General features: G+C 38.4%; 1 protein-coding gene across 1 annotated transcript in view; it reads left to right on the forward strand.

Annotated features, from left to right (window-relative positions):
• The first annotated feature begins 1,550 nt into the window (after window positions 1-1,550).
• LOC117380542 (double-stranded RNA-specific editase 1-like) overlaps window positions 1,551-21,016 on the forward strand; it is a 73,822-nt gene continuing 54,356 nt past the window's right edge. The window contains exon 1 of the mRNA XM_033977378.2: window positions 1,551-1,804. The gene's annotated coding sequence lies outside the window, so the exon portion shown is untranslated. The remainder of the gene's footprint in view (window positions 1,805-21,016) is intronic.

Here is a 21,016-nt window from a genome sequence, read left to right on the forward strand (position 1 = left end):
TACTATTATTACTTCTACTACTACTACTACAGCTGTTGCTACTACTACTATTACTATGACTACTGCCACTACTACTACTGTGTCTATATAAAAGTATCCTGCTCTTTCCTCTTCAGGACTAAATAAAGCAGTGTGCTGTACATCATGACAGATGGCAATAGGACACATAAAGGTAAATCATAATCACTGAGCGTCTGCACAGGGCAAAGGTACAGGGCTGTCCATGAATCTAATCTGTAAATGGATAACCTGTAGAATTATCACTGAACTGAGGTATAAGTACTTAAATACACTGGGTAAAATATATTAGGGGCCATTTTTGGGGTCATAGCCGCCAGATGACAACCAACCAGCAGCTCTTGAAGAAGCTATAGCTAGGACTAAAAATATATAAATATAGGTATTTAACAGGGACTAAATGGAACAAATGCCAAATCATAACCATGAAAACCTTACATGTACTACTGTCCTGTAGTACAAGGACACATTTCTACTACAACTATTTTTACATGTTGATTATAATAAGACTATTACTACTGCTACTACTACGCCTACCGGTAAATCACTTATGTACGTATGTATTATGACCACTATGAGGTCCACTAAATTTCTTACTGTTTACTGCTACTATTACTACTACTACTATCAATCACATGTATTTATATAGCTCATAAAACAACCATATTTGACCAAAGTGTTTTACTGCTAGGTCTAAAAAAATTATTATTAAACAAGAAATAATTGGGCTTATTAAGATAAACACTCCATGGCAGAGCTTTCAATCATCGAAATTCCTTGTCAGAACTTGATTACGTCAGATCTCTGAAGTTAAACAGGGACAGGACTGGTTAGTACTTGCGTCTATGGCAAAAAAAAACTGTCATTGTGTCCTTAGGCAAGACACTTCACCTGCCTTATCTAGTGTGAAAAAGGAGTATGAGTGAGGGTTATTGGAGGTCGGAGGGGCTGATGGCGCAGACTGGCAGCCTCGCTTCTGTCAGTCTGTCTCAGGGCAGCCGTGGCTACAATAGTATCTTGCCAACACCGAGTGTGAAGTGAATGAAACACTATAAAGCATCTCTGAATGTCAAAAAAGGACTATATAAATCAAATGCATTATTATTATTATTATTATGATTATGATTATTATTATTAAATTAAGTGCATATTAAAACATTATCTTATCTCATTTATTATAACGGTGCTGTTACACTGCGCGCGCGGCACGTCTCCACAGTAACGTCTCTCAAAGCGCGCGCCACTACGCTATGACTTCATATCTGCTTTTTAATTAGACTCAAAAGCAACACCTGGCTATAATTACGTGCGCTGGTTTCTTTATAAAAACGCTGCTTTGCACATGCCTTATAAAAACATGTTCTACTCAGGCTGCGCTCTGTCCAATCCGCTAACCCGCTGCCGTGTTTTGCGCCAATGTGCCCTCGTTTTTCTGCGCCCACCTCTTCTGTCCTCGTCCAATCGGATCCCTGCAATTTTGGAGCAGTCAGGAAAGACCTTGCCAGGGCGATATTACCCTGTGTGTACATTTTGGTGTATGCGTGCCTGTGTTTTGCTCAAGTCGTGTCGTTTACGCAGCGCAGCACGTCTCCATCAGTTATAGCCACTACTAGCCTAGCGCGCTCTTCTTCCTACCTTCTTCCTCCTCCTCCTCCTCCTCCTTCTCCACCTCCACCACCTCTTCCCGGTCTGCAGTTGTAGCATCATCGCCGGGGATCGCCACACTCCGCCGGGGCTTCATTCAACCCCGCTCCGGACCGCAGAAGCGACACCATCGGGGCTAACAGTAAGTGCGGCACGACATTCATTTTTGCTTCACTTCACACAGTCAGAACCCCCATAGCGATGCGTGCCACTTTACGTTTAGCTTTAGCCTAGCCACGTCAGCGCTGCACCTGTCTGTCCAGCGTAGTGTCATATCAGTGTTAGCATCATTACGCACATTACGGCTTGTGGGTTGTTATTTTAGCTTTGTTAGATTGTTGGGAGAAGTGATTGAAAGTGGCGCTGCACGCGTCTACAAAGCGCTCTACTTGGAGGCGGAAGAAGATTAGAGTTGCACCAGACAAAGCCGCTGTTGTCATAACACAATCGGTAGCGGCGTGCTCTCTCTACGCCGAATTTCAGCCACAGTCAACATTAACACAAATACTTATCCTCGACCTAACAAGACGTTTTAATTTAACGCGCATTTGACACTGAGTTGATTTGGATTTTTTCGCTATGAGGTTCGGCGTGGCTAATGCGATATAACACACAGCGAGGTCGTTTATGAGCAAGTACCGCAATCGGGTATATTTGCCCAACGTACAGCCCTTAAGCGCATTTATTTATGTTGGATGTCGCTGTATTTGATTAGTATTTAGCACAGTAAGCTCCTTGTAATCCATGTAATTTGCGAATTTTGCCAAAACGTGTCTTTCCGCTGCGTGTGCTGGTGCTGGCTGCTGGTTACGCGCAGCCCCCTCGCTCTATTCCTGCTGCAAATGAGGAATTACTGCAGTCGAATTGTATATTTTGGGTCGAGTCAATAGCCAGGAGCTTAGTTATTGAAGCAAACATTAAAAATCGGATAGAAATCAGTTTGTCGGTTGTAATTAAAGATTTACGCACACTTTTGGTGAATGGAAACGGGAATTTGAGAGACTGGTGCAGTATTTTGGCACACGCATCCAAGCGCTTGATCATCAGTGAATTGTTTTTAAGTTTGCATAATGATTTAAGTGGTATTTTAAGTGTGCTTTGTTTGAAAAAGAACACCCAAGTGTTATTCTATGCTAAGTAAAACCTGTAAGTACATATAAGGTAAGACAAAAAGTGTTGTAGCAGCTTTTTGGCACAGGGTAGAGTTGAGGAAATCCAGCTAATCTGTCTTTGAGTGGGCAGTTGCGACTTAAATTGGGAATGGAATATTTTATTTCACCTCTATTTAAGCCCACTGTGCTGAAATCTTGCAGTGTGTAATAGAGCTACTAACAGAGAAGAAGCTTTAAAAGTAGAGATGCATTTTCCACCTGGTAAAAACTCTACTTCATCTTGATTTTCTTTTCTGGCGGTGTGTAAATCATCTGCCTTTCACCATGATAATGTTATTGCTTTGCCTGGAATGTTCCACAGTATAGCGTTAAATTAATCTACCTTACATTTATTATATTCATCAAAAATATCTTGGAATAATATGCATCTTTACTGGGGACGCCTCTCCGCAGAGCTGACGTTTAACTCGGCCAAGTCGCGTCACCCACTTGTCGCCATAATATACATTAGTTTAATGCCATATTGTTGAACATTGAAGGCAAAGCAATAAAATCTTCAGGGAGACAAGTACTAAATAAAGTTGCAAAGTGCACTGTCAAACGACACAGACTTTAAATTATCACCATGTAGCACACACCAAAGAATAAAAATAAAAATCCTTCCTCTTTACTGAGAAAGACCTGAGCACATCACTGATGATTAGAAATGAGTAAATCCCAATAATTACACAATGCTTTCTGTTTAAACAAAATTTTATTACAACATAATTACATTGCATTACAGGGATTAAGTTGTCTTTGCTTCTGTATACTTACAACATAAACCTGAATGGGGAAATAGCACATCAGTCACTGTCACAAGTCAGACGCCCACTATTTTTACACTACTTTCATTCAGGCTTAGTCTTGGACACTTAAAGTTAACAACAGTTTTAGTCTGATAATATGTGGACTATGTTTTCAGCTTATGCAACACATTCAGAGCTGCAAGATTAATCGCAATTTGAATGAATGCAATTGTCAAATCACAAAGGTTATGAAGTACCATAATTTCTTTCACAATAAAACAAAATCTCTTGTCCTGTGCTGCATGAAAACTTCTAATCCTGTAGTTTAGATCTGCACAAACATGTTCTGAAATGCATGGGAAACTTGTATTAGGGTCATTTTTCATTCTTCTGGACGTGTTTACTTCAGTTGTGAACTTTGTGAATTTATTATTAAAACAAAAATCACAAATGTTTGTCAGAAAAATCACAAGTGTATATTTTCCCCAAATCATCCAGGCCTGTTGGTATAGCTAAATTTTGTTTTACTAACCCCCTCCATAAACATGTTCTGAGTAGTTCTGGGTAGTTATTTTACCTCTCATTTTTTACTTGCTCCTTTTGAAAATAACACCTAGCACACAAATCTAATTACATTACTTATCCAAAAAGTTACAATTGGATATTTTTCCCATATATTTGCTCAGCTGTACATGACATAAGCTGCATCCTGGTTTAGTCCTGATGTAGACTTGTTTTGGTCCTGATCCAGCCCATTAAGTAGATAGACTGATATGCCGATATTTGCACTTTTTTGTGTGTCTACTATTGGTCTTAAAACTCCTGCATAGGCCAATGTTTGGTTTGGGCTGACAAGTTCCTGCACAAAGCTTTATTTTAAGACTTTTATTGCAAAAAATTAGATTACATAGCTCCATCATTGGTCAGTAATAAAACAGAGTTGAGGATATCTAAAAGTAATTTCTATTGAGATATTTTTTCCTTATTGTAGTTTAATTATCCAGAGCAGTAAAAAGCATAGACCTTTCGGCAGAACTCATCAGCGATTGGCTGCGCTGGATTCTAAACAAACGTCATGGGAATTATTGGTTGATCTCTACTGTTTAGTCTTGGTCTAGTCCATGTTTAGTCGTAATTTTGACGTGGACACAGATATGGCCTTGTTTTGTTAGCCTGGCTTTAGTCCTGCATGTTTGGATCAGCACTTGGATCTAACTCACCGAGGAGAGTTCAAAGTTACTAACAGTCCATTCCGACAGTAAACGCAGCACAAAGCAGTGGTTTTGTACATAGTTAGTGAGGCAGATATAAGTTAATTGAATGAGCAGACGTGTGATGTGGCGTTCACTTGTCTTCGGGCTAAAATCAGGGCACTCGGTTGAAAGTGATTAACAACCAACTCAATCTGTCTGCACGCCTTTAGCCAAATATCGATCGCTACGCTACACTAACTTTACCCTCAAATTTAGGATCGTCATGAGCAACAAGCGCTACAATGTGTCAATGCCTGTGTTGTGCTTTAAAGGTATACTATTTAACTTTGTGTCTCCATAGAGAGGTTATTGATTTGTCTGGAATACTGCGCAGTATGGCATGAAACATATTTACCTTGAGTTAAGCAGGTGAAGCCAACAGGGCAAGTTACAGGTCAGATCTGTGGAGAGGTGACCTCGCTTAGTTGAGGTTTTGTATTGATTTAGTCCTTGTCTGGTCCTGGTTTAGTTCTTTTAGTGCTTTCTTTGTTTGACAAGGCCTGGTATTGGTCCAGCCCTGGTTTAGCCCTGGTTTAGACCTCATTTAGACCTGGTTTAGCCCTCATTTAGACCTGGTTTAGCCCTGGTTTAGACCTCGTTTAGCCCTGGTTTAGTCCAGGTTTAGCCCTGGTTTAGCCCTGGTTTAGCCCTGGTTTAGACCTGGTTTAGCCCTGGTTTAGACCTGGTTTAGACCTGGTTTATACCTGGGTTAGATCTGGTTTATACCTGGGTTAGACCAGGTTTGTACCTGGTTTAGCCCAGGTTTAGCCCAGGTTTAGCCCAGGTTTAGCCCTGGTTTAGCCCTGGTTTAGCCCTGGTTTGGTCCTGGTTTAGTCCTGGTTTAGTCCTGGTTTAGTCCTAGTTTAGCCCTGTTTTCATGTTTTTCAAGCAAAAACCTTTGTAATTGAAAAAATGCAGAACAGCTAATGCCATACCGTGAAACAATACCATCAAACCAATTAACTCTCCATGGTGATTGGCCTCCCATCAGAAAAGTTCCATAGAGCATTGTATACATTTTCAGCACTCTTTCCACCACTGTGCCTCAATCACTCTATCGCCGCGTGCATGGCTAAGCTAAAACTAGCTAAAGGCAATTCTTTCTGCATTTGTGTCCTTCCCTTAGCCTACATGCACCAAAATAGCAGGAAAAAAAGACAGGAAAAAAGCATGCATGTTCACTTAGCCTGCGTCAAAGAGCTATAGAGGACAAAAGGAAAGAGGAGACTGCTAATATCGTCTGGTTTTGTTAGGGTTTTATATCACTATAGGCTAAAGCTAGATTGCATGAAAGCTATTATGGTGAAGTAGCCAAGTGGAATGGGCTTGAGAGAGGGATGGTGCATTCAGGAAAATCTAGGAAAAAAATGAAGAACTTAAAGGTCCTGTACCCAATTTTTGCCCATGTTGAGCTAAACGTGTCCTGCCCCAGTACACATATATTGCATAAGCAGCTCTCGAGGTCAAAAGTTCACTGCGTGCTGTCTGTATATAATTAGAAAGCGGTTTATTGTCTGATTTCAGGAAGTGCGTGTTAGCATGCTAGTTGTGAATAAAGTGAATATTAGGATGCTCTGAATAGATAAGGTAAGTGAGGAACTTTGGACCGCTGCAAACTATTTCAAATTAACTAGTTCTGTTTTTCAGTTATGAAGTTTTGATCTTAAATTTGACCTGGTTAAGTATTGGCTTAGTCCTGGTTTAGTCCCAGTTTAGTCCTGGTTTAGTCCTGATTTAGTCCCGGTTTAGTCCTGGTTTAGCCTTAGTGAAATTGCTCATTTGATATAAAAATAACTCAAATTTGTTATTATAATATATTGTTTTCCTACCCACTTAATGCAAAACCAATTTAGAACAGGGTATTTTGCCATTTGGGGGAAGCAATGCACCATGGGATATGAATAAATTGGCCAAGGTAACGCCAAAGGACGGGCAGATGAAAGATAAGATCATTTTGACATTTTAAAAGTCATTCATTAATATGTAAAGGAGCAGAACAGGGTGGAGAGTGGGCGGAGAGCCGGGCACAAATTCTACACTTTGAATCATTCGTCTTTTTCAACTGGTTTATAAATACATGACATTTTGTTTTTTTTTATTTTAGTTATTTAACACATTTTACTTTCTTTTGAATGAGTTTAAATATTTAATTTATTTAAAACACATATTCAAAACGTTTCAAATTCTCTGACCACTAAAATAGTATTCACCATTCATACAATTCGCTTTTGGGGGGTATACCAGACAGTTTAGTACTGGTTTAGTACTGGTTTAGTCCTGGTTTAGTACTGGTTTAGTCCTGGTTTTGTCCTGGTTTAGTCTTGGTCTGATCCTGGTCCAGTCTGGTTAGTTCTAGTTTAGTTCTGGCTTAAGTTCAGTTCTGGTTTAGTCCCAGTTTAATTTAGGCCTAGTTTAGTCCTGGTTTTGTTTAGGTTCAGTACTTGTTTAGTCCTGGTTTGGTCCTGGTTTAGTCCCGGTTTAGTCCTAGTTTAGTCTAATTTTAGTTTAGTTTTGGTTTAGTCCTGGTCCAATCATGGTTTATTTAGGGCAGTGGTTCTTAACCTGGGTTCGATCGAACTCTAGGGGTTCGGTGAGTCAGTCCCCAGGGTTCGGCGGAGGTCAAGACACGCACCCGACTCATATGATTCGCAGACTACGAGCGTCTCCAGATTCTGGCCGTGTCCCAGTTCGACAAATGCACCCTTTGATGTGTCTATCGAAGTACCTGCCCAACTTAAATGAGCTGTTTGATTGGCATAAAAACATAAAACAACATAAAAACGAAGAAAAGGAACAGACTTTGCTGTGAAACGGCAACAGCAGAAGTCACACTGATTTGGAGTAAATATTCATTATTATTCTAGCCTGATGGAAATTAGGTGAGGGGTGTGTGTTAAATTGTTAAAATAATAAATAGCATAAATACAATAAGTTCGTTATTGAAATACATAAGTTTTAAAATTAAAATCATTTCAGTGTGGTAGTATTAAAAAAGGTCATGTCTTTGTGAAAAGGTATGTATGTAATTTGTTGTGAGTTCATGCATTGTATTGGTTTTATTCTTTGAAGACAGTGATGTTAATGCACGATTCATTTTGTGCACCAGTAAAACATACATGTCTTGAATTTGAAAAAAAATAAAAAAAAAAATAAAAAAATAAATAAATATATATATATATATATATATATATATATATATATATATATATATATATATATATATATATATATATATATATATATATATATAAATAAACAAGGGTTCAGTGAATGTGCATATGAAACTGGTGGGGTTCAGTACTTCCAACAAGGTTAAGAACCAGTGATCTAGGGTGTAGTCCTCTTGAGTTAGTCCTAGTTTTAGTTCAGGTTCAGTACTGGTTTAGTCCCAGTTAAGTCCTGGTTTAGTTCTGTTTGAAAGAATTGTTTAGTTTTCTCTCATGCCCCAGTTTTTACTTGTCCAACTACATTTTCCAGTCATTTTTTCTTCCTTAAATCAAAGTAGCGTCAGAAACTCTCCGCTCTTAAAAACACTGTAGTTTCGCTTACACCACTGCTCCTTCCACAGACTACTCGGAGATGTTTTAACCAAGGCGGAATATCGCTGGAGCGTTTCATTCATAATTCACTATACTATTCTCTCCGCCAGTCCAGCTCATTGCATTAAGACAATATGAAAGAGCGTGCTGGGAGGGCATCTGGGGCGATAGCTTGTAGTCTGGAGTTAGATATCATTAAGGGACTGGTCATGGATAGTCTAGTCCCTTTAAAACTTTATGTAGTCGTGAATGGTGTTTTAAAGGCGCACTGTGTAATATTTCCGTTGGTCGACTGCATTTCTTCATAGAGGTTAATGCTTTGCCTAGAATGTCCCACAGTATGGCATTAAACTTATCTATCTGTACAAGGTCAGATCTTTGGAGAGTAAGAATGTATGACTTTTTAGGTAATTTTGAGCAAACTGTAAAAAACTAAAAATAACTTAACTTTTAGGTTAATTATAGATGGAATTAACTTAATTTTCTGGTCTAGGATTCAGAATCTACCAGAGTTCAGATGGGTGTGATTGACAGGTGGATTAGCCAATCAGGGACATGCGTGGTCCGTCCGTGTCAAAACAAATATGGCTGCTTACGAGGAAAAAAGAAAGGAAAAAAATATCATGGATTTCTGCAGAATCAATGAGCAAAGAGCTAAACTTTATTAATCTGAGGTGAGAGAAGTTTGATTTTGTTCAAAATAATGGGTGACCAATGAGCGTCCCTGAAATAAACAAATTTGATTGGAGGAATTTGGCTCAAGGTGTAGTTCAGAGAGTGGTGACCAGTCTGATATCCCTCTGTATAAAAAAGACACACATATATATTCCTAGATATCATTGTGAACATGCCAGACACAATCCCCACATTCCCTTACCAGCCTTTTTACCTATCTTTTTCCAATAGGACTCTGGCTGCTCTGCTTTTACCACGTCATCCATTTTAGAGGGATTTTGAGCGATTTTAATTCTGTTTGGGTCCTGCCCCTGTCCCGCTGCTCATGAAAAGGTGCTCTGTGGACTCCTGGACCAAATCCCATCTCAACACTGACTTTTGGGATTAGCAAAGCAGCTAGTGGTCAATCCAGGACACCAGAGGAGACCGAAAAAGTAATAATAAGTACTATTTATAGCACATTGGATACAATAAAAAGCGACTATACTTTTTGGGTCATGTTATTAAACGGTTGTATTTGAATTTATGAGTTATTTCTAGATTACTGGGGTACAGGATTTACGAAAGTCCTGGTTTAGTTCTGGTTTGGTCCGGATATTGCTGGTTTAATGCAGCTGTTGTAAGGTATTGTGAGGTGTATATCAAAAGTGTTCTATATCTGGTTTAGTCCCGGTTTAGTCCCGGTTTAGTCCCGGTTTAGTCCTGGTTTAGTCCTGGTTTAGTCCTGGTTTGGTCCTAGTTTCGTCCTCGTTTGGTCCTGGTTTAGTCCTGCAGCTCTTCTGATGTATTCCAGGTCTCATCGGTATCTATTAGAGGTACCAAAGAAGACCTAGTTTAGTTCTGGTTTAGTCCTGGTTCAGTCCTGGTTTAGTCCTACTTCAGGCTTGATTTAGTCCTGGTTTAGTCCTGGGTTAGTCCTGGTTTAGTCCTGGTTCAGTCCTGGTTTTGGTTTCTTGCTGTGAGGCCATAAGTGCCAGTCTCTGTCACCTTGCCACTTGGGATTTTTGACACAGGGACAGCCTTTCTCCTCCCTCCCTCTACCTTTCTCTTTCTTCCCTCCCTCCCTCTCTCTTTCTGTCTCTCCATCCCTCCATCCCTCCTTCTGTCAGTGGCTTCCCCGGGCCCCTGTCTTGACCTTGTGAAGGGCGTTCGTGTTCACAGCCGGTAAATGTTGTCAAATCTCTGCATCGTAAAACCAGTCACGCCCGCTATAGATGTCTCTCCTCCTGTTCGCTCCATCCCTCCATCCAAACATCCTTCCATCCAAACATCCCTCCATCCATCTGCACGCCACTGACACAATAACTCTAAAGTAGGATCACCCCCCAAAATGCTTTCAAGCTGTAGTATGTAACTTTTGTAAAATATAGGAAGATATGCGTCCTTACTGTGAGCGGGGCTTGCATCTCCACAAACCTGACTGTTATTTTGCCTGGAGAATACCCTCCTCTTGCTTGGAAGGATGTAAAATTATACTAAAAATAAAAAAATTGAGATGTTTTGAATAAAATCTTAAATATAATCATGTTTACTGTGTTTTAATGAAATCACTAGTCTAACCTGTGTATGTTGAAGTATTCATAACCAGTACAGCCAATCCGTGTTAAAATACTGCAGTGGTTATGCAGTAGTGGAGATGCCTGTGTCACTGGGGCTGTGTACATTAAGACCTGGCTCTGGTCCAGACCTGGGACCAAATCCACAGTAAAAGCCTTCAGGCCGTCGATACAGTTAAATGTAAATACATGCTCTTTATAAAGTGTTAGAATCAGCTCTGAAAATTGAATTGGAAGCGTACTACCTAAAATTGAACTAAAATAAAGAAATACATAAGTAACTGAAATAAAAACTTGTGCTTTCTGGTTGCAAAAGTGATATATGTTTGATTTTTTGTAGTCAATAGTCAGCAAAAATCATTATTTCTACTGTACATTTGGATTTGTTTAATACATTTTAGCCAAATAAAGAATAAAACATGGTGACTTAATGCATCTAGTTTTAGAATATATAAGGTTAGATACATATTTAAGGTATAAGGTGTATTACTGGTGAAAATACAGAAAGTATTGACATTTTGATTTTTGTTGTGTGATTTCTTCTGCCAAAAAATCCACAACTTGAAGAAATTTGATATATATTTTACACAAATGAATCAATGTTATGCCTTATACTTTAACATCCGTAGAAAGACTTGTGGCATTATTAAGGGCATTCATTCCCAATTCATATGAACACCAGATGGCTATTTCACGTAATAATCACGAAACACAAATATAGAATGGAAACAAGCTAAATTGAAATGTCGTTACGTGTTTTTAATCTCCTCTGTTGACAGTCGTGGAAAGCCGTAATGCATTCTGTCATATTTACAAACTGACACAGATGGAGTGAAGATGTGCAGATGTGAAATCATATATGTGCTCATAAAAAATGCAGAGGACGCAGGACCCCCCTGTACCATCCCCAAAGCACTTTAGAGGAGCAGAGGCAGCGCTCTTATCTTTAATGGCATCGTGTCCCCGGGCTACCGCAGCTGACAAGGGACAAAAAGGGACATTATGTGGCTTTGAGATTCCCAAAAAAAGTGGGTCGAGAACTAAACATGCGATATACAGTTGTTTTCCGTAAGGCTGGGTTATCGGTGACATTGGAGGGTTGTCCCGGAAATTTGAATGGACGCAATTAGGAAATCACAAAAGCTGCAGTTTTTAAGTGGATAATTGAAGTAATAATATCCTTCACAAACAATAAAATAACCCATTTTATTCTGCTTAAAAACTGCTAACACTGTAGTTTAGAGCTGTATAATCATGTTATGAATAGTGATTCCTGTGTTAGTTAATATTATCCTCTTTTTGTAAATTCTTCTCGACGTGTTTAAAATATGAATTTTGAAATCTCACCTGTTATTAAACATAAATTGCAAATCTAATCTAATCTAATCAATCACACTGCTTGAAAAAATTTATATTTTTTCCCAAAATTGCTCAACCCTAGTGTTTACACAATTCTGCAACTTTTTTTTTTTTTTATGCCAGTTAAACCTGGACCTGGTTTAGGCCTGGATTAGTGTTGGATTAGTCCTGGTTTAGTCCTGGTTTAGTCCTGGATTAGTCCTGGTTTAGTCCTGGGTTAGTCCTGGTTTAGTCCTTGTTTAATCCTGGTTTAGTCCTGGTTTTGTCCTTGTTTAATCCTGGTTTAGTCCTGGTTTAATCCTGGTTTAGTCCTGTTTTAGTCCTGTTTTAGTCCTGGTTTAATCCTGGTTTAATCCTGGTTTAGTCCTGGTTTAGTCCTGGTTTAGTCCTTGTTTGGTCCTGGTTTAATCCTGGTTTAGTCCTGGTTTAGTCCTGTTTTAGTCCTGGTTTAATCCTGGTTTAATCCTGGTTTAGTCCTGGTTTAGTCCTGGTTTAGTCCTTGTTTGGTCCTGGTTTAATCCTGGTTTAATTCTGGTTTAGCCCTGTTTTAGTCCTGGTTTAATCCTGGTTTAGTCCTGGTTTAATCCTGGTTTAGTCCTGGTTTAGTCCTGTTTTAGTCCTGGTTTAATCCTGGTTTAGTCCTGTCTTATTCCTGGTTTTGTCCTTGTTTGGTCCTGCCATAGCCCTTATTTAAACCTGGGTCAGACCTATTTTCTCTTGCAGACCTGGGTTAGTTCTGATTTATTCCTGTTTTTCCGCAGTTATTTACTTAATAACCCAATATAAGTAGTCTTCAAACATACATCGCAGAAACCTCATTATAACGTATATTCAGATGGCATATTGTTTACATTCCATTAAAGATAGATTTGATATGTTTTTGCACCTTGAAGTCTCGATGCATACTGTCACTTTTAGAAAAGAAATGTGCTTTGAACTGACTCGGTGCAAAAATATGAATAATTTTGAATAACAACCACCTGAATTGAGCTTTTTTCAAAAGGTGAGTGAAGTTAAGCTGATAAAATGTCTTCGGGACACAGTAATCTCCCACTAATGATGAGGTCTCAGGAAGTACACAGATGTTTTGAACAATATGGAAAGTGATGCGCAAAGAAGAGAGCCTTTGAATAGAAGTAAATAATAAGTTTGTCTGTTTAAACTTGTGCAAACTTTGGTGCTTTCTGTAACTTTTAAGCTAACGTTATTGGCGTTTTGTGCGTTGCAGGTGATACATTTTGGAATAGACGTGAGAGTGACGTGTTTAAATTTAGAAAAGCTACGCACGGAGCCTGGTACCAGTATAAACACTAAAAAAAACATGGTGAAATTGTTGAATTCAGCTATACTTTGGTGGGATTTGTCCAATATAGAGTTAGATTAAAAAAAAAAAAAGTTAATTACGTGGTTGTTACCATTTATGCTCATTTCTGCTCTATTTCAGTAAACTAGGGTAAAGGAAATTTCGGAGTGATGGTTAGAGCTGCAAGATTAATCGCAATCAAGTCAAAAAATAGAATCTGAATCCAACAAATTGTACAAAGGCAGCAAGAAATCGTATTCTGCATAAAAACTACATGTTCTGAAATGTGACTTTTTGTCAATTCTTCTGAACGGCTTTAAAGCGTTCCTGAATAACCCAACCCAAGTCTGGTTTAGTTCTCGTCTTAGTCCCGAGTTTCAGATTAGTACTATACACAGGCCGTTCTTATCATTATTTTAAATTGTATTAAAATACACACTATTCACTTCCCCCTCGCTCTGTACGGTGTAGATTGCACAGCCCCCCGTCTCCGTGTGTTTACTGTTGGTCAATACAGTTGTAGAGGAACAAAGAGAGAGGTAGAAAAGTCTTTGTCATCAGATTTGGGCCATCTCTGGAGGCTGCAGCAAGAACACTATATTTAAGGCAGGGACCACAGTTACCAGGCAAAATACAGCAGCAGTATAGGCAATACAGAATGTACACAATGAACAATAACATGATGTGGGAAAAGATTGAGAATTGAAATGTTAGTAAATGTGATAGGAGTTTTCTTGTTGAAGATGCAGATTTTTACTTAAATATGTAAAAAAAACAAAAAACAGAACTAGGGGTCCAGGGGTTGCTGTTTTCAACATACATGAGGAAATATGCCAATTCTTATGGATTTTATGGATATACATCGTTATTTGTTGAATCTTTTGTGACGGAAGTACACAGCGCGAGTGACACCGATTTGGCGGAACCTTCTACACGCAACATGGTAACGCCACACTAACATTTAACTTTCATATTGTCCTGTGGGCCGCAAAATATCGTCTCGCGGGCCGCAGTTGGTCCCCGGGCCGCGAGTTTGAGACTCCAGAGAAACTAGAATATTTATCGATATTCAAGGCCAAGCTTTTAATGGTATGGTATAGTATGCTTTTATTTGAAGGGACAGTGCACGACATTGACCTTAAAAAAACAGGAAAGATGTTTGGTGCCAGGTTATAGCTAAAGTACTAATTTCCACCTGTAGTCCCCGGACAGGCTGATGTTTAGTAAAAATAAGTTTGGTGTAGATGGATGAAAAACCTGTAAACATATGGTACATACATTGAAAACAACACATCTCACCCTCAAATATGACATTTCTAAAAACATTCAGTTCACACACACATCCATACCAAATTATTGACATACACAAACACTGAGTTTCAGATATGCAAATCCTCTTTCTTTCATACACATTCACTAATGGGTGCAAATTTGCTTTGATATTAGCCATTTCTTTTTCATCTGTGCAAAAATGCACATATTTTCAGACATTATCTACATAGTTCATTTGAAACTGTTTGCAGTGGTCCAACGTTTTTTCCTCAGTTACTGCATGCGTTCAGAGCATCCTAATTATTCACCATGATGGCTTTATAAGCGCTTTTCACAACTTTCAGAGACGAGAATGGAGTTTTGCCCTCACAGTAAAGCTAACAACGAGAATCCTAACGTCGCACTTCTTGATTATCGAACAGTAAAATGCTTTCTAATTAAATGCAGACGGTACACGGCAGACGGTAAAGAAAGGCATTGCGTTTTTGTTTAATTGTGTGTCAGAATCATTATAACGTGAATATGTAGCATCTCCGACCCAGCTTCACTGTTTGTTCCCCTATGACGCAGCCCTAATCCTTCTGATATTTTTTGAGGTCCTTGGATGTAATCAATCCCTCTCAAAGTAAGAATTCATGTTTTCCAAAGTATTTTCAAGCATTAAAAACATCTGTCATAAAAATGCAAAGCTGGATAACTGTAATGCCATACTGCGGAACTTCACCAGCACTGCAGTGTAATCCCCACGAAGACGAGCAGCTGGGGGACACTTTTTCGCAGCTTTAAAAACATGAGAACAGCTATAACTGAGTCCAATGATGTATCCATGAATGCTAAATAGCCTATTAAATTTGACTTTTTAGGGTTTTCTACTGAAGTACCATTTGATTCTATGATGCTTTCAAGTTCGCGGTCGGGTCTGGAAATCCCATTACTGCCACAAATATTAGACCGCACTAAAATTAGCACTAACCGCATGGAAGTATTAGTATTCATGTTTTTGGGGCCTTAAGCAATTTTCAATTCCAGTTTTAGAACGAGTAATAGTCTCTTGTAATCAACCTTATTTATAGTCAAGTTTTCCTATGGTTTTTCATACATTTCTGGTTTTAAGAATTCCTGCCTGACCACAAAGGCATCGGGAAGTTGACAAAGTTGGAAACAAAATGACCACAAATATAACCCCAAAAAATCCCCATTCATATCAAAGGGAGGCTAACGGTACATGCTAAAGGTCTGGCTAATTTCAATGGTTTCCGCCAATGGCCACATGAATCGCTAACTGCGGCTAGCGTCAAGGACATTTTTGAGGTTAGCGCACTGCCTCGTCCCCAGAAAGAAGCCAAACTAAACTAAAATTGTGGTTTTAGGAATCGAAAACAGGCAATTTGAACAGATCCAATAAGATGTTTGTTTAAGTTATAGCCTAACATTTGAAAGTCATTTCAGGGTGTTGCCATAGTAACAGAAGAGGTTGCATAAGGGTTTTATATGTTGAAATAATAGTAGCTGAAACTAATAAAATAAAATAAGGTCGTGAGGTTGTTTTTGCAAAATGTTACTGCCCTCAAAAAAAAAAAAAAAAAAAAAAAAAAGTTCAAACACGTGGATGCAGTGGTTGTGTCCTTAGGCAAAACACGTCAGCTACAAAGCCTGGTATGATGTCACGTTTTTGTTATTGCTTTGTCTATAATGTTCCACAGTATGGCATTAAACTAATATTTACGGGTGCCAGGCCAATTTACAGGTCTGATCTGTGGACAGGCAAGCCCACACATAGAAATAATGCATGTTTTCAAGATATTTCTTTGTTATATTTCGACTGAATTTGAAAACGTAATCATATGTAACATTTAGTTTTTAATTGGACTTCTAAATGGCATGTTTATTCCCCCTGGTTGAATCCCAATTGGTTGCGTTCACGCTCTACAATTTCATGATGTCATAATTTCAGCTGGAGGGCAGGGGAGAGATCCACTGTTGAAGCTAGTATGGAAAAAAAATATGTCACTTTTGTTTTGTTTTTTTATGCTGTACAGAAGACATTGAACTTTGTAATTACTGGGCCTATCCATATGAAACTAAAACATAAATTAAGTACAGTATAAAATTGAGTAAATAAATAAATAAAATAAATATGTAAATAAATTAATAAAAATAAAATAAATTAAACTAAACTAAACTATTAAGATAGTAAAATTAAGATATTAACCGTAAAAAAAATTGCAATCTGACAGTTAAAAGAGCACATTCCACCATAGTATTCTGACCCGTCTCCAGCTCAGTTTAAACTATGGGGATCTACAGTGTTGCGATGTCACATGACTCTAACCTATAGCTTAGCGCAGTGCTGTTTGCGTGTTGCGCTTTCAGCCCCATTGACTTTACAGGGCCGTTGCTTTGCACCTTGTCACACCACATCTGTACGTTAAACTGACTTCCGTGTCGCCCCCGTCACCAGATGTGCCACCACCGACTTCGCTTCATAAATGTTTGAAACCCAAAGAGCATTTTTCAGTCCTCCATTTTAAAAATGTTCAGTGTTTACCGGCATCACAAACAACTCTTTGTCTCATTCATTTTTTATCTGTTTTCCTCCACAGAGCCGTTAAGATAGGGTAAAGATATTTATTTTGTTTTTATAGATGCTACAAAATCTCGGTGTGTAATGAAATCGCTTGGGTTGGCATTGTTGTGATGATGTTTAATTTTAATTGTCAAGTAAATGTATTCAGGAAAAAAAAAATAGAAATCATGAAATATGGTAGCTCGGGCCTTAAAGGGACAGGCATTAATTACACAGATGGTTTGGCTATTAAAGGCAATATCCGTTGGTTTTAGAGTGATGAAATTTGGACTGTTGCCATAGTAATTGTCAAGAAAATATTATATATTTTGAAACCCTGACATGTATAAGTCTTTGTCATTTTAAACCACCAAAACTATGACATTTAGTATGTCACATTCTTGTGCAATTATTAACAATTTTTCTGCAAATGTTTCTTTTTGTTGCTTTGTCTAATCTTAACAATACAATAGGAAAACTTGTGTGTATAGTGGAACATCTGTCACTCTGTTATGCCATGGAGATGTTATTGTTGTGTTTATAATGTTCCACAGTATGGCATTAAAGTTATCTTCATGGAAACAAGTAGGCGACTAGGCCAATTTATAGGTCAAATCTGTGGGGGGAGGCAAGCCTACTCATGCATAGAAAGAATATGTGTTTTCAAGGTATTTTTGAGCAATAAAAATATCTATAATTGAATAGACGCAATATAAAGTAGACTTTTCAGCGCTTTTAACCACGTTCTAGTTGTTTCCTTCTCATTTACTCCATATTGCTGGTCAGTCCCCATTTTCACAACAACTGGCATAAGCCCACTGTGACGTGCGCACTTGGTTCTCTAATTTTATTTTCTTAATATGTGATAAACATAGGATTTGGCAGCATTACGTAGTCATTTTGATACAAATGAAAAAAATAAAATCAGCTACTCGCTAATGTGATGTGCATGTATCCAGAGGAGGGGCCAACAGCTACACGGCGCTTTGATGTGATGACGTTTACAGTGACGCTGTTGGACACAGCGGAAGTCAGCAGTCTTGTTTCTTTTATTAAGTCAGTTTTGATGAATATTACAAGTTGAAATGTGCAAATTCTAATCTAATGATCCACGGGCAAAATAAGTCTACTTTAAAGCCATTATGTGGAACATTCTAGTCAAAGCAGTAACTCCATGAAGATCTCACTATAAGCTGTTTCTTACCGTACTGTCCTCCTTCTCTGTGTAAATCTATCACGTCTTCTCCTTTTCCACGTCTCCTCCACTTTTCTTCCGTCTTGTCGATGCGTTTACTGCTGCCTCAGTTTCTTGGGCGCTGATGCTGGAGTTTCCCGAAGCATTGAACGCAACTCAGCGCTATTTATTTGTCCAACTGCAGTTCCGTTTAACGGTTTACCACTATTTCAGTTGTACCGGTGAGGATTTAAAGGGTCAATACAATTATAAATGAGTATACACTCTCAAATACTGTCATCTGTCAAGGCTGATGTGTTAAAAAAGATTTGAACCAAAACCTCTGCTGCGGTCAGAGGAGTTATAGCCCGGGTTTAGACCTGCTTTAGTTTATGTTTGGTTCCTGTTGGGCTTTGCTAAAAGTCAAAATGCACTTATAATCCAAGTTGGGGAAAGTAAACAGCTATTTTCTTACTATTAGTAAAAAGTAAAAAGTGAAATTTAAGACCTAATTTAGCGTGTGTTTCTGCCGATTATTATATCGTGTGTGCACGTGTTTCTGTCCCTAGCGGTAACGTGCATATGCTTTTAGGCTTAATATATACTGTAGAAACTAATTCCAAATTTAACATGTGGATTTCTCCAGAATTATTTGCCCTATCAATACAAAACTGTAGTAATCCAAACACCCTGCTTTACCTGTCTATTTTCAATAATGGGAGAAGATTGAATCAGACATCCAAATCGTGATTTTTTCTTTTCCCATATCGCCCAGCCCTAGGTTCTGGTCAGCAGTGGACAGTCATATGTGCTAAAGACCTGGTTTAGTCCTTGGTTAGAACTAGTTTAGTTCTGGTTTAGTCAGGCCTTAATCCTGGTTTAGTTCTGGTGTAGTCCTGGTTTAGTTTAGTCTTGGTTTAGTCCTGGTTTAGTCATAGTTTAGTCTTGGTTTAGTTCAGGTTTAGTTCTTCTTTTAGTTATCCGGGTTTATACCTGCTGTAGACCTGGTTTAGTACATCTCTTGTGGGATCTACATTGGTCAATATCTATCAAAATCTCATTTGTAAGTGGCCATAATGTTTCGCTGGATTTGAACATGGCCTGCGCTGTTTAGATGACAATTCTCCAATAGCCATCATAACACTGTATTTATAATCAGTCTGTTTTATTCACACTGTCAAAATGTCTGCTCTTCTCTTCGCTGTTTACGATCCTGTGCGATATATGACTAGCACTGGGCGTTTTATTAGCCATTCAATTACTTACCATAATAATGTAGAGCTAGCTTGCTTCAAGCTAAATAAACAGGACAGATGGGAGGCTACAATTCCTCTGCAGTGGCACACCAACATTTCTAAAACTAATTCTAACCACAGCCATAGTTGCAATCTGTATAATATATTATTGTTTTCATGCATGGTTTTCAACAGGTGGGTAAGGGCCTAAAATTGGGTCAAGGTTGGAAGGCTGTCAGTACGCTTGTCTCCATGGAGATTTTCAATGCATTACCTGGAATGTTCCGCGTTTAATATTTTTAAGCCAATTCTTTTCAGGCAATGTGTCAATGGTGTGAAATGGGAATTGGATCCAACCATACGAGAGGCAGTTTTAAAAATAATTGGGTTATAGCTTTCGTTACGCAGTTTGCATGGTGGCTCGTGGCATGGCTGATAATACCAGCGACTAAATGATGCAACCACACAGACACATAGGAACATAGCAGCGCAAATTATTAATGGACGTCCCAAAATTAGGCTGATACCACCAGATTATCAACCGTGGTGGGAAAAAAAATAAAATTATATATATATATATATATATATATATATATATATATATATATATATAGCAATTATATTTCAAATTCAAGATTCAGTTCACAGTGAATATTTTAAACATGTCCAGGAGCATTAACATTTGAGAGAAGACTGAAAAATGAACTGCTAATGTAATCCCAGAATCCCATGCATTTCAGAGCATGTTTGTAGAGGTCTAAACTACAGGGTTAACAGTTTTTACTCATATATAATAAGACCCGATAGAGATACAGGGAGGGTATCTGACATACGTGGACATTTCAGAACATGCTTGTAGAAGTCTAAACTACAGGGTTGTACACACAATAAGACCCATGGAGACACACGTACATTTAGGACTTTATATTAAACAAATAATGAACTACGAACAAATTGCAATGTGTAGCCCTGATAACCTAATATTGTTTGTCTGTGATCCAGAATACACACTTTGCCGATACTTTATGAAGATGTGAGTCAATGCTGAATCTCCCCGAGTTCACATGAGTGTGATTGACAGGTGGATTAGCTAATCATGGACACGCATGGTCTGTTTGTCAGGAAAAAAATGTAATGTAAATGTAATATCAAAACGTAGATTTCTGTTGTATCAATGAGCGAAGTACTAAACTCTGTTATCCTGAGGCTAACAGAGAGACGAGTTTGATTTTGTTCAAAGTGATGGATGATCAATGAGCTCCTTCATTTCATATGCATCACAGAAATAAACAAATCCGATTGGACAATCACGTTTAGTTCTGGCTCGAGGCGCGACGGGGGGAGAGGGGACTAGACTGATATCCCTTTGTATAAAACATACAGACAGATCATTCTGGAGTAGACAAATGATATACTAGCAATATTTTATAAGTTTATTGTATTAATTTGATTTTTTCTTTTAGTTTTGTTCATTGCTGTCTCCAAAGCTGCTTACACGCACATATTCACCCATTATAAACAT

Source organism: Periophthalmus magnuspinnatus, chromosome 2 (assembly GCF_009829125.3).
Source record: "Periophthalmus magnuspinnatus isolate fPerMag1 chromosome 2, fPerMag1.2.pri, whole genome shotgun sequence".
Classification (NCBI taxonomy): domain Eukaryota; kingdom Metazoa; phylum Chordata; class Actinopteri; order Gobiiformes; family Gobiidae; genus Periophthalmus; species Periophthalmus magnuspinnatus.